Source organism: Lissotriton helveticus, chromosome 1_1 (assembly GCF_964261635.1).
Source record: "Lissotriton helveticus chromosome 1_1, aLisHel1.1, whole genome shotgun sequence".
In the NCBI taxonomy this organism is placed as follows: Eukaryota; Metazoa; Chordata; class Amphibia; order Caudata; family Salamandridae; genus Lissotriton; species Lissotriton helveticus.
In genome coordinates this window covers 1792287477-1792302618 of record NC_136057.1, presented here as the reverse complement: position 1 = coordinate 1792302618, position 15142 = coordinate 1792287477, and positions in this window count along the sequence as shown.

Genomic DNA, 15142 nt, shown 5'->3' with positions numbered 1-15142 from the left:
TTGGGTAGTTTTGAGTCTGCAGAGTAGGTGAGTTGAGATTCTTGCATAGTGTGTTGCCATGTACAGCTCATTATGAGGGCCTGCGCGATGGTGTGTCTGGTGTTCAGTGAGAGCAACTTGAAGATTTTCCGCTGCATATGTAGGATGTGAAAGCAGGAGGAGGTGACGACATTGATGTGTGATTCCATGGTGAGTTTGTTGTCCAGTATAAGTCCTAGGATTCTGGTGTGGTCCATTGGGGTGGGCATGGGTCCTAGTTCCTTGGGCCACCAGGAGGAGTCCCAGGGTGAGCTTGTGTTCCTGAAAAGCATTACTTCTGTCTTGTCCATGTTGAGCTTCAGGCAGTCTTCACGCATCCAGGTAACCACACTGGTCATTCAGTTTGCATAGTTGGATTTGGAGGTATTGGTTTCTTCAGTTAGATGTAAGATGGGCTGTGTGTTGTCGGCATAGGGGACTGTTCCCACTCATATGTCCTAATGTAAGCCAGCGGTGTCAAGAACATGTTGAAGGGAGTGAGGCTGAGTGATGAGCCTTGCAAGACCCCGCAGCTGTGTTCCTTCGGCTCCGAGGTGAATAGTGAGAGTCTTTCAAGTTGAGTTCTTCCTCTGAGGAATGAGAATTTCCATTAGAGTGCTGGTCCTGGTATTCTTTTGTCTTGAAGTCTCATGATGAGAGTGTGAAATGGTATTGAAGGCTGCAGAGAGGCGAGTGGTATGAGTGCTGCTGTTTGTCCTTGTTCAAAAATGTCATCTGTTGTCGCGATGAGGGCAGTTTAGGTGCTGCGGAAGCCTGATTGAGAGCTGTCCAGAAGGTGTTGTAGCTCAAAGTGGCTGGAGAGTGGCTAGAGAGTGGCTAGTTTATCATTTTCTCTAAGACTTTGGATGGGATTGTAGCATCGAGATGGGGTGGCAGTTGCTGAGTGTGCAGTGTTCGGCTGATGGTTTCTTGAGGAGTGCGTTGACCTCGGTGTGCTTCCATTTCTACGGGAAAGTAGCAGTTTTGATAGATGTGTTCATAACGGCTGTGGGCACGTCGCTGATCATGGTTCCTCCTAAGTTGTAGATGTGATGGGGCATCGGTCTGTGGGGGTCCGAGTATACCGTCTTCAGGATTATGGCTATGCTTTCTTTCGTAGGTGAGAGGGTTCCAGTCTGTCAGGTGTTTGTCCTTGGTGATGTTGGTTACCTGTCCGATGAAGTCTGATAAGTTGGGCTCAGGGTTGAAGTTGCAAAGAACAGTTTGTGGGCAATCGGACCCTAAATGGCGCCTGAATAGGCATCGAGGAGAAGTCTCCTACTGAAACAGCCTAACGGACACCTCGAGAAGCTGCGCGACTAACCTTAGGGCCCTGTGAATACATAGGGGAAAGATGAAAATGGGGACTGGCAGAATGAAACACCAGGGGCAGAATCCCTTGCCTGACCCCAGGCTGGCTGCCATAGTGGTCCTTTACCACGTTGTGCTACTACTTTTGGACACAATTGGACATTGACCAGACCTCAAGCATATCCCCCATCCGGCTCACCCATCAGGGCATGGAATCTGTGAACTTGCCACTGACCGTTGAGACCTAGCAGTTTGGCCGATGCCCGGTGGAGCTACCTTGATAGCTATAGAGGAGATGGACTGTGGACTTTCCCCTTGGCCGTCACCTACCCAGCCGGACTTTGGGCAGACTTTCCTTCGTCTCTCCTCCGTATCTCCCTCCTACCATTTTACCTTACTCCCTTACCCTTTTACACTCATTTTATCTTGTCTTCTATGCTCTTTGCATGTTTTTTTGCAACAAATGTAACTTGTAACAGATGTAACTTTGTAACATTCTGGAACCTCATTTAAAGCGCTCTGATACCTCCGGGTCTAGCCAGCGCTATGGGGAGACAGGTCGGAGATTCACTCCTTGGACGTCACCTACCCAGTCGGTCTTAAGCCAAACTTCCTTTCGCCTCTCCTGTCGTCTCTTCCCGCATCCTCCCTCTATTTATGTCTCTCCTTCTCTCCTCTCTCAATGTATTGAGACTGAACTATTTTGTCTGATGCCCGATGGAGCTACCTGGTTTAGCTATAGGGGAGATGGGCCGTGGACTCCCTCCTTGGTCGTCACCTACCCAGTCGGTCTTTAGACAGACTTCCTTTCGTCTCTCCATGTTGTCTCTTCCCTTATCCTCCCTTTCTCACCCCCCTGCCCCCTCCACTACTTTTCTCTCTCCTTTCCCTCCTCTCCTAATGTATTGCCTATTTTTTTGATGTATGGTGTAATTGTTGATCTTTTTCTGATACATTGTTGATTCTCATGTAAAGCGCTCCGATACCTTTGGGTCTAGCCAGCGCTATATAAAACTCTTTAAATAAATAAAAAAAATAAGTCAGAGAGGCTGTTGCAGAGCTTGCGCGGGGTTGATAGTGTTTGTTGCAGCTCCTGGGTTGGAGGTTTCTTCAACAATGGAGAAAACGTATTTGATGTTGGAGCTGGGTTCTATTCTCTTAGCCCTTTTCTTTGTTTCTCGCAGCTGGTGGTGGTAGCATTTGAGTGCATCCTTATAGGTTGTTTTGACTGCGGTCTCTCGACTGGTTCTCAATTTTCTCTCCAATTGCATGCGGAAATGCTTGTATTCTCCTAGGTCATCATTGTACCAGCTGGCTTGCTTGTTGGTTCTTCTTTGTTTAGTGTTCTTGATTGGGGCGAGGGTGTTTTCTCCATCTGTGATCCAACTGTTTCAATTTTCTTATATCCTTCTATTGTTGTTTAGATTGTTGATATTATCTGGTCAGTTGGTATGGAGGATGTTGAGCAAATAGGTTTCCGTCACTTTATTCCGTTTGCGTCTGGGTGTGCTGGGTTTTTTCAGTGTGGTGGGTTGCGGTGCCGAGATGTGCAAGTACACAGTGAAGTGGTCTGTCCCTGTGAGTTGGGTGCAGTGGCTGAAGTTTCACCTTCTTGCTAGAGGAGAAGATGGGGTCCAGAGTGTGTCCAGTGTTGTACGTTTGGCCTTGGGCGAGTCCAATGTTCTCTGGGCTTTCAAGCAGTTCAATGGAGTTCTTTTTTTTTAATACATTTTTTTTATTGATTTGCAAAAGAAATACGCCAGCCATCCAGCACTACCCCTTGAAAATCCAGGATTACATATAGGAGTATGCACAACCCACCTTACATACAGTGTTAAAACGCAATTTCTTAAAATAATCCCCACCCCCAGCCATTTCCCCCAGACTCTATGACATTTCTTGGGACACCCATGAGTTCATACATAACTCTCTTGTGTGGCGCACCAGTCCACCCCACTCCACCACCGCCTGACACTCGGGGGCTCAGGGCACTTCCAGGAGAACGTGATGTCTCTCTTGGCGACCACCATAGCTGTGGTTAGAAACACCTTCTCATTCCTAGACCCATCCAGCCCATCAGTGATCCCAAAGAGTGTGTGCTTTGGGTCGTGGGGGACCTCCCATCCCAGGATTTCGGTGAGTTCTTCTTCAATTTCGTTCCAGAACCGCGCCAAGCGGTGGCAGGCCCATACCATATGTACGAAGTTGGCCGGTTCGTGACCGCACCAATTACAGGCTGGGGTCGAACTGGCGCACCAGTCCACCCCACTCCGCCACCGCCCGACACTCGGGGGCTTGGGGCACTTCCAGGAGACCGTGATGTCTCTCTTGGCGACCACCATAGCTGTGGTTAAAAACACCTTCTCATTCTTAGACCCATCCAGCCCATCAGTGATGCCCAAGAGTGTGTGCTTTGGGTCGTGGGGGACCTCACACCGCAGGATTTTGGTGAGTTCTTCTTCAATTTCCTCCAAGAACCGCGCCAGGTGGGGGCAGGCCCATATGCAGGAAGTCGGCCGGTTCGTGACCGCACCTGTTACAGGCTGGGGTCGAACTGAACCCTGCCCGATGGAGGCGCTCCGGGGTGAGATATACAGTGTGCAAATAATAGAGCTGCACCAGGCGCAGCCTAGCGGATGCGGTGACTGTTCTAGGAGTCATAAGGGCGTCGCGCCAGTCTTCCTCCTCCAAGGGGCCAACCCAGTCCTCCAACGAGCCTGCAGCCGGTCTAAAGAAGTAGGTGTGTTGTTGATCAGTGTACGATAAATACTGGAGATGCCTCCCCTCCCCAAGTATTATCTGAGCTTCGGGTGGGTTGTGATCAGGAAGCTGTGTGCCTGTAGTGAGGTATATATGCATGGCGTGTCGCAGTTGCAAATGCCTGTAAAATTGTGACGGGTGCAGCAAGTATCTATTCTGAAGGTCTCTGAAGGAGCACACATGATCCCCCACCCACACGTCCCCCAAATGCGAAATACCTATCCGCTCCCATGCTTTGAAGCCTTGCAGCTCATTAACGTCGTTGAGCCAGGTCCCATGCCACAAGGGTGTGCATTGGGTCAGTGTGCGTGTCCATTTAGTGTGCCGCAGTGCAGCCCGCCGGGCCAATAACACGGAACGTGTCACCGCTGGTAGGAAGAAGGAATAGGAGCCCTGTACATCATGGAGTAAATCTTGGCCAGGCCCAACTCCCCCAGCTCGAGTCTGTATGCCGGGTCAGACCAACCCCTTTTGAGCCAGTCGTGTATAGGGAGAAGTCGCGTGGCGAGATAATATAAATATAGATGAGTCATTCCTAGACCCCCTATCAAACGAAGGGATCCTGCAGGTATTTAATGCCAGACGAGACCTACCCTTTCCCCATTAAAACTTATTAATCATACCATCCAGCTCATGGAACCAAGCTGTAGAAAAACACATAGGGGTGTTTTGAAGAACGTAGAGGAAGCGGGGAAGCACCATCATTTTAAAAAGAGCCACCCTCCCCATGGGGTTCAGGGGCAGCGACTGCCACTTCTGAAGGTCTGCCTTGGCACGTTTCACCAGGGGAGTAACATTGAGGGCCCAGCTCAGCTCAGGGAGCAAGGTCATCCATATCCCCAGATATTTAAAGGAAAGGCGGCGCAGGGGTATGTCAGATTGCCAATCGAAGCATTCCCGGGAGACAGGAGAGGAACCAAAACCGACTTGTCGGGGTTCAACCCGAGGCCCGCTCGAAGGAGTGCAGAACACGAAGACAATGGGGACCTGACCGGGCGGGGTCCGCCAAGTAGATGAGGCAATCTTATCCGGTTCATTATGGGGCCATTCCTATCCACGCACGTGTCCACACGACTGCACCAGGGATGCCAAGGGCTCCATCACCAACGCGAAGAGCAGGGGGGATGGAGGACAACCCTGCCTCGTTCTCCTGCGATTAGAAAAGGGCTCGGACAAGACCCCATTCACTAGGACCCTGGCTCGCGGGAGGGCCTAAAGAACCCTAACCATGGCCCGAAACTGAGGACCGAGCTCCGTTCCTTCCAGAACATCCCCAAGAAACCCCCAGTCCACTGAGTCAAAGGCCTTCTCAAAGTCTACAAGAAGAATCGCCAGATATGGGTTGAGGAGATGACTGTGGGCCAAAGCGGACTGCAGTCGATGAAGACAATGCCTGGTGCTGCATGAGGGCATAAATCTGCACTGGTCGGGATAAACCAAGTGGACAAGAGAGGTTTAAGCCGCTGGCAAGGATTGTGGCAAACAGTTTGATCTCTGTGTTAATGAGTGAGATAGGGCGATAATCGGCACAGCGTGATGAGGGCGGTTGGGATTTAGGTAGAACCACAATAGTGGCCATATCCATCTCCGTGGGAAAGGAGCCTTTTTCCACAGCTTCCCAATATAGACCCGCAAGATGGGGGACCAGAATGTCCCGATAGTGCACACTATATAATTGGGGATATCATCTGGACCCGGTGTCTTGCCGAAGGAAATAAGGCTAATCGCTTCCGCAATCTACTCCCGGGTGATGGGGCGGGTCAGGTCAGCTTAAGTAACAAAGTCAACACACGGAATGTTTCCACCCCTGACCTCCAGCAGGTCTGCGAGAGAAAGGGTTGGAGGTCTGGCCTCTTACAGTTGACGGTAGTAGGTGGCAAAGGCATGGGCCATGTCCACCGGGGACCGGCACATCGAGCCATCCTGCGCCACGATTTCGGGAATAATACGATTTTCCCTAGGATATGTGGCTAGGCGATGATGGAGTGACCCATTCTTGTCACCCCAGCCATAAACCCTGGCCACGGATGAATGCCAAAGGAGTTTGGCCGCCTCCAGCGACAACTGCTTGATCTCCGATCGGAGCCGGGAAAGGAGTCTCATGTCGGAAGCGTCCGGGGAATGGGCAGAGGAACACTCAAGGCGCAGAGCCTGTGCCTCCTGCGTAGTGATTTGTTCCAATTTGGCCTGACGTCGAATCTTAAGCTGGCCCTTGGCAACCCCTCGAATTGTGGCCTTGCCTGGTTGCCATAGGGTACCCAGGGAAGAAACAGACCCTTCATTAGAAAGAAAATAGTGTTGAAGTTCCCGCCCCACCACCTTCCAGGACTCCTTATCCTGGAGGAACCAGGCATTGAGCCTCCATGTTTGCCAGATGGAAGCAGGGGGAGGACCCGTGCGGAGCATCACTGGAGAGTGGTCAGAAATACCCCAGGGAAGGAGGGAGGCATCTTGGATCAGTCGATGGAAAGACGATGGCATCTATGCGTGCCTGTGTATGGTGTGCTGCCGAGATGTGTGTAAATTGTTTAGAGTGTGGGTGCCATACCCGCCAGGCATCACATAAGCGGAGAAGTGTGGCTCAATGATTAGAGCGGCAGACCCTGATGCAGAGATCTGGTCTGGGACCAGGGTTCAATACCCGCCTCGGCGGGTCCTGGTTTTAATTTCCTCGGACCTGATAATTCTAGCCTCGGTGCCTATTCTAATCATGGGTCCCACTCTGCAACTCTGGACAATAGCTTGCTTAATCTCCACAACGGCCCCAACAGCGCTGGGATGCCTGGCTTCAGGTTGGGGATGCCCAGGAGTGGACATTTCACAAGGATAAAGCCAGGAAGGGTTCCTAAGCGGTATACGGACAGTGCCGGGACACCTCGGGTGAGGTAGCTGTGCGCTTTACAAATGCCCTCATTTCATTTCATAAGCCAAAGGATTCAGCCCAGGTCGTCAGCTGTCTTGCCTGTGCAATCCTACTAAGGGAAGGAGGACCGGTCATATCAAGGTCTGGGCAGGAGACCGCATTAAAATCGCCCCCAAGGAATGTGGGACCCAGGGGTAAGGCTGCCAAGAGGTCGGCAGATTTGGAGAGGGTTGCCGTCCACATTGATGGAGGAGAATACATTGACAAAAGATTGAGAGGATTACCATTTAGCGTGCCACTAAGGGCCACAAAGGTGCCCTGGGCATCAAGGGTTGTCTGGACAGTTACTAAGGGAAGGGAACGTTTCACCAGAATCGCCACCCCTCGGGAGCCACGAGTGAACCCCAAATGCCAAGCCCTGTCGTATCCATAGCGGGTTAGAAAGGGACAGTGGTTACCCAACAGGTGTGTCTCCTGCAACAGCAGAATGTCCACCCCATGCGCTGTGCATAGCGCAAAACAGCCGTGCGTTTGAAACGATCTAAAAGGCCATTCACATTCCAGGACATGATGCAGAGGGAAGTGCTTAACAAAGGTGTGTCAGGCATGTAAGTGGCCAGAACAGTCTGATAGTTGGACCTCAAGGGGAGACACGAAAATAAACACGGACTTCAACAGACTGAACAAGATGACCATAGGGAAAGTTACCTGTCCCACTGGGCGCATATCAGGGTGAATTGTGATTGCTGGCGTGCTGAGACGAAAGAACAAAGGAAACAGAATTAAACAGATAACGCGAGACAACGGTCCTGCCCCCCCCCCCACCCTACACTTCAGGCACGGAAGCATCTGTAGCCCTAACAATAACCAATAAGTCAAAAGCCAAACTATAACCACTGGAAATCGGAAGACGTGGAGGACCCCTCCTCATATCTGGATGTATCAAATCGAGTCCATCAGAAAGGAAGAAATGTTTTGAGCACGGCCTCCGGCTGTGGAGCGAAGCCCAGGCAAATACATGGTCAAGCAGGGTCTTTCAAAAGCATCGGGCTATGGGAGAGGTCTGTGTCCGGGAGGTCGGGCAGGGAAGGTCGGGGAGATGTGAGGGTTGGTCAGCAACGGGCAGGGGGCGCTCTTCCGTCACCCAGGCCTCATTAGGAGTGTCAAGAACAGGGTCTTGTTATCAAACACCACTCGCAGGTGTGCCGGGATAAGGGAGCCAATACTGGATGTTGTGTGCCCTCAGCTTTTGTTTAACATCACCAAAGGAACGTCGCTGACCCTGAACCTCACTGACCCTGAACCTCACTGGTATTTTCCGGGAAGATCATGATTGTATGGTTTTCGTAGTGGAGCCGCTGCTGTTTGCGAGCTTCAGATAGGATGGCATCACGATCCTTGAAATTAAGGACCCGCATTATAACTGGTCGGGGGGCCGCGCCTGTTGGCGGCCTTGGGGCGAGAGATCAGTGAGCCCGCTCAATTGCGAACCTTGGAGAGCGGGAGCCCTCCGGGACCCACAACATTAACCACTTCTCCAGGAAGTCCACCAGCCAGCCCCGCTCCGACCCCTCCGGAAATCCCACCAGGTGGAGATTATTGCGCCGGGACCTGTTTCTGCATCCTCTGCCCAGCTGTGTAGTTCCTGCGTGCATGATTGGAGAGTAGCCACCTGACCCTTGAGTTGCTGAACATCATCCTCGATGATGGAGATCCGAGTTTGTTTCCTTAATCCGCGCCATGGCGTTTCGGAGGTCCTGCCGGATGAGGGTCATGTCCACGCGCATCTCTGCAATCTTGCCTTCAACCGTGGTCTATGAAGCGTGGATGCCCTGCAAGATAGTGGACAAGTCCACGGATGTTGGGGCTCCCTGATCCGCGGCCCCCCGTCGCCCCCACCTCTGAGGTGGCAAAGCGATCCATTTTTGTTTGGGTGGCAGGGTACTTTGATGACCTGTCCATTCTGCCCATGATGGTACCCCGGGAAGCAACAGACAAACCTCACAGTAGGGGACCAACAGAGCTTCCAAGGTGGGTCAGAATCAAGCTGGAGGGGCAGTCAGTGCGTAGACGAGACCCAGGTCAGATCGCCTCCGCCGGATACGTGCAGCCGAGTCCACCCCCGGAGGAGACAATAAAGAAGAGTCCAAACCCAGGGCCGCTCCAGACCCCCGCCTGCCCGGGCCACCTCGCACCCGGCAGGGCAATAACAACTGGATTAGCAAGCAGCCTCACCCTCCATAGGCCATCAGGTCAGTAGGTGCTGATGCGGGCGGGTGGGCTATCCAATTCTCGCGCAACAGGAGAGACTCTGCACCACAAGAAGCACTGGATGAGGGGGCTTCCAGCAGGGTCCCCACACACAGTTGTGCGCCAAAAAACCCTAATTAATGATTCCCCAGCCGCCGGTGTGGCCAGGGAGGGCGCCAGGAAAGATAGCGATCCAGAGAGGGCCCCCCTCTCGCCCCAGCTCCAAACTCGCCCCCTGAGAGGGCGGCACAGGCCATAAAGCGGGTGGAGGGCACACCAAGCTACCCCCCGCCGCTCGATTAATGCGGCTGAGGATCCATACCAGGCCACCCCAGTCAAAGGTGCCCCACGCGGCCCAGAAACGTCTACCTGGATATCAGCAGCGTCTGCGGAGCTGATGCAGGCGTCGTTCAGCCCAGGGAGAGCCTCAGGCCAGATACAAGGACACAAGGGGCCAGCCGCCACACCCTTCGTCCCTCCATGACCGTGGGGGGCCCCCCAATGCAACTGTCCAGGACCCCCGCCGGGACTCACCCGCTCCGGAACTCCGTACACTGGGCCTCAGGATGATCAACGGCTGCTCTGGAAGATGTGGGGCTGCAGCCGCGGTCCTCCGCTGCCCGATGCGGCAGTCGATTGCGTGGCCATGCCACCGGAGTCCTGGGCACGATCAGGGCGCACTGCTGAGGCGCCACGCACCTGGCTCGCCTCCCTCAGCGCCGACAAGATTTGAGGGAGGGGAGCCTCCCGGGGCTGGCAGCCGCTCTCCTGCAGAATCCACGGCAAGGTGCCTCCACTAACCCAAGGTCCTAACGCGGAGCCAGGCAAGACCCTCCAGGGCGGACGGTGCTGCATTTCCAGTGTAGTAGGTGACAGTCCACGAGCACAGGTGACGCACAATTACAAGATGGGCAATGCTGTTTTAAGTGCTTTGGTTTGGATGAGCCTTAATTAAAGTTAGTAAAGGTGAAACTGGTGTAAGTTACTAACTTGTTTGGGCCTCGGCAGATACTTTTGCATTGTCAACCTGAAGGATCACTTATTTGAAAAGGCGGAGGTTGATGGTGCAACCAGTGCTCATCGGGGGAAGGATGACGCAGTGTCCTCCTTAAAACGCCTTGGTTCGCCCGAGGGTCTAGTCCAAGTTCGTGAGACTAAGTACAGGAGGATACCACGTGACCGGTGATATAACTTATACCTGGTGTAAGTCGCTTGGGGAAAGTTAGAGAGAGGTCACCCAGCTAGTTGTACATTTTGGACAACTTCTCTCTCCAGGGGCAGGACAAAGAGCAATTGCTATTGAGGCTGTAGACGCAGGTGGTCTTGCAAACAAAGGGATGAACAGTGGACATGTTGAGTGGCCGACACAGTAGTTTACAAATCACGCGAGGGGTAAGAAGCTGTTATACGAATGTTCAGCTCCAATAGCAAGAAATAATTGAACGGGTAGGCTGGGGCTCTCCCACCCCCAGTCCCCCCCAGTAACCAAAGGCAAACGCAGCAGTGCAGCTTTTAATGTAAACAGGTAAAACAGAATGTTCACGGCAGGTAGGATGTTTTGCTGCATCATGAGCGACATTGTCTGTCAGTGCGCCCAAGTGGGAAGTTGCAATATTAGTTACATCCCCAGTGCTGCTTAATTTTCTTATGCAGCTAGAAACTTTCACTAGCCACCAACCCTGACATGTCCTGACGATTTTCTGGTCGGCGCATAGATCCGCATGCAATTATAGTACCAGTAAAAGACAAGTCAGGAGGCCCACCACCTACGCACAGATTAGCACCTTCAGGCACAGGGGGCCCTGGTGCAGGTACTCCAGGGTGGTGACGGGGGCAGGCTTACACAAGGTTTTTAGGGTTGCAAGTACACAAGAGGGGACACCGGGTGAATTACTCATGGGTGGCCACGGTGTGCAAACACACACGGGGTGTCTCGGTCTGCAAAGGAAAGCACGTTCCCTGGTAATAGGACAAGCAGGACTGGGGCATCTAAGTCACAAAAATAAACAAATAAATAAATCCAATGCAAGGCATTCATTTTATTTGATAGAAGTACCAGGGCACTCGTCAAGGGCCACTGACCGTACCCGTGGGTGAGTGCAGTAATTAAGGCTTTCTGAGCCACCCCCCTCTTATCATACAAACAACGCCATCTTGGGCAACGGCCATGTGACTCGTTTATTTACAATTATTTGCAGTAGGGGGCAGGGGCATGATGCAGGTTGGCCATCTGGGGCGGGGCCTGCACAGACTTTAAACTGGTGGTCAGTCCAGGCTCCCCACCTGACCCAACAGTGCGATCACTGGCACATATGCATTTCATATGGCTTCCTTGTACTCATCACGCAGGGCAGTCCCCGTGTGTTTAGTTAGCAGACGGCAATGTTGCTAAGCCCTGGTAGGACACAGATGCAATTAGAAGGCCTCTTAGTTCACTGGTAGGCGGTTCACCAACACGGAGGTCCACAACACTACAGAAATGAGTCAATCCTGAAAGGGGCGTGAGTAAGAAGTGTTACGTGATCTCGGAGGAGGATCACCAGAAGGGGCAGCACAGATGGGGTTCGCCCCAGTGCTGCTTGGCTCATCAGGCGGGCAGGTGGTGAGAAGACTGCCTGCCCTTGGATCGCCCGTAAGATAACCCACCATAATACATAACGTTGTATGTAATAAACCTGCAGCAGTTTTTCCCAATAACAAATTTGTGTTGTGTGTATTATTTGCATGCATGCCATGTGCCTGGGGGTGGGGAGCGCTGTCGCCATGAGGGCACTATGCGGCTGCCTGAGGCCACCGCAGGAGGCCACTCAAGAGGGCGGCCCTCTAGTGCCCTCGGGCATTCAACACCCCCCTTTCCTCCCATAGGAGCAGGAACTCTCAGGGAGTCCCCTCCTGGGCGCGGGCAGTGGCGCATCATGTCCGGTGTGCTAGGCGGTTGTGAGGGGTCTATATCCCCCCCCTCACCACGCTGACGACCTCTTTGTCGTCGCACCGGACACGCGCGGCCGCTGCCTCGCGGGACACGCCGTCTCCCACCCTACCGCTTACCCGGCGTGGCCAGTGGCAGGAATCATGGGGAGAATGTTGTAATCTTGTACTTTTTTCGTTGCAGGCGGAGTTACAGGGCGATATAGAAGCAAATGGGTACAGAAGGGTACCTCTGCACGGCACATAGGGGTGCCAGAGCCCAGGAGCCTTATGGGAGGTTCCTGGAAACCGTGTTGGCGCCCCGTTGGTCCTTCGGGCGGTTGTGGGCCTGAACAACCAGGGGCTTGCCTTGCTACGCTCTGCCCTGAAAGGGGCGTGAGTAAGAAGTGTCACGTGATCTCGGAGGAGGATCACCAGAAGGGGCAGCACAGATGGGGTTCGCCCCAGTGCTGCTTGGCTCATCAGGCGGGCAGGTGGTGAGAAGGCTGCCTGCCCTTGGGTCGCCCGTAAGATAACCCACCATATTAGATAACGTTGTATATAATAAACCGGCAGCAGTTTTTCCCAATAACAAATTTGTGTCGTGTGTATTATTTGCATGCATGCCATGTGCCTGGGGGTGGGGAGCGCTGTCGCCATGAGGGTACTATCACGGTTTCAATCCACATCAATAGTATCGTCCACGCAGAGCGAGGTAGCTTCCTCACCCACAGATAGTCCCCAGACCAGCTACTGTAAAGTACACAAACACCAAAAATATGATGAGCAGTGGCAAATACCCGCCTGACAGACCGTTCAAAAGTATAGTCAATTCGCCAACAGTGACCCCTTTGAAAAGCTTAGAGCTGAGGGAGCAAATGAAGGACACTCTCTGTACTCATGAGCTTTGCCTCTATTAGGGAAAAAGAAAATACACACAAGAGGAGGCTGAACGCGTGCCTGAAGAAAACAAGCATTAGCAATGCAATAGGTCTCGCATTTACGCGAGTTAGAGCTATTGACATTGCAAATAATAATGCCTTTTTAAAAAAAAACATAAATAAAAGGCATTGTTATTTAGAAAGCCAATAGCTGAAACTCTCGTAACTGCAAGACCTATTGCATTGCAAATGCTTGTTTAAATACCGTTTACTACCCCTGACAAAGCACTGAAGAGCAGAATATTTACAGAGGAAGGCCAATTTTCCGGGCCCCACCTGTTCTGGGACTGCACTTCATCATAAACAGTTGTCTCGTCCATAGACGGGGTGTGGGGTCACAAAACGAGTGGCAAGTGCCAGAAGTGGGGAGGGTCAGGGGAAAGGCAGCCTTTGGATGACATACAGGGGAAGGGGCGCTGAGGACGGGTAGGGGGGATATGTTGGCGATGAAGAGAGGCAGCGTGGTTAAAGAGACGAGAATGCTGATTTAACACAGACTGGATGAAAGGAGTGAAAAGAGACAGATGAGGGTGAGAGGTGAAGGAGAGGGGCGGGGATGAAAGGGAAGAAGCTGAGAGGGCGGTGGTGATGCGGCGGAAGAGGACTCTGGGCCATGGCGAGGTTAATAAGGATGAGAGGGAAGCAAGGGCTAGGGGGCTGGGAGAGAGGGGGGTGGCATCAGAGCGTGTCCTGATTGGACTCCGGCTGCTTGTCATCAGACAGAGCGAAGGATTTACTGAAGTCCCGGCTCTGAGCCAAATCTTCTGCATAGAGCTTGGTAGCACGACATCCCAGCACAGGCATCCGGAGGCAGGTGCATGCCCTCACTGCCCGGCTGCCAGCTCCGGGGCACAGTCAAGAACGGTGGAGGACAGGAAAGGTGAATCTGGGGGACAGAAAGGCAGCAGCACATAGTGAAGCAATACAGAGGGGGATGTGATGAAGGCTCAGACAGGAAGGGGTCCAGGAGCGAGGATGCCTGCTGCACAAAGCACAGAGCAACGGAGCAATGAGCCTGCAGCTGTACCGGCCAGAGGAAGAGAGATCCTGCGGAGGGTGCAAGGGCTTTAAAATACCCCGGCAGCTGTCTCTGCAAACGGGAGACCCGGGTCAGCTCTGCAGCTGTCCCTGCAGATGGTGGAGAGTCCCTGGATAGCGCGTAGGCCTGGCGTTTCAACACAGCGCGCTTTCACTTTTCCTCCCTCCCCCCGTCTTCCAACACTGAAACTAACTAGGAGAAAAGGGAGGGAGGGAAAGTGTAAGCGCGCCATGCTTGCACTGTGTTGAAACGCTAGCCCTAGGCGGGGACAGGAGATGTGCATGCGTACGGAGTGCACATCTCCTGTCCGTACGCGTGCACATCTCCTGTACCCCTTCGGCAGAGAACCGATGACAATAGGTCTCGCCAAGGCAAGCGGCGCATGCTCTGCATCGCTAGGCGAGACCTAAAAACACTCACCTTACCACAGTGTCCAGCTTGATACCCACGCTACCACAGTGTCCAGCTTGTCACCAACCATCCTCTGTTGCCATTGTGAAGATGTCGGGTTCTAGTTGAATGTAGTATTTCCTTTCAAAGATGACAACCAGAAGAAGAATTAAGTTGAAAGTTTATTCCATAGAAGGAGCACATCCAAGTACTTCAGTGGCATATAACAGAATGAACACAGTAGTACATAACAGAATCATAACAGTGTCTTGTAGAACATAGAGCACCAGTATTCAAAAGGATACAAGCATGTAAGAGCGAGACACTTAAAGGGATACTACAGGATACTACATATCCTCCCTTTTTCTAAAATAACAAATTCCTACTATCCTCCTTTTTCTAAAACAACAAAAACAAAATAAAATTGTATAACAAGTACAGTTACAATAAATAACAAATTCATTTAATTTCAAAGGTTGTCAAAGGTTACCAAACAAGTACAATTACTTATAAATAACATCTCCAAAAAGAAGATTTATGAGTAACAGATACATTTTGAGTACCAGGTGCACCTTAATCTACCTGCAAGTTGACAGGTCTAGACCCATGCTACACATCATGGTACAATTTGTTCTTCTTCTGAGATAAAGATAAATGATGTCT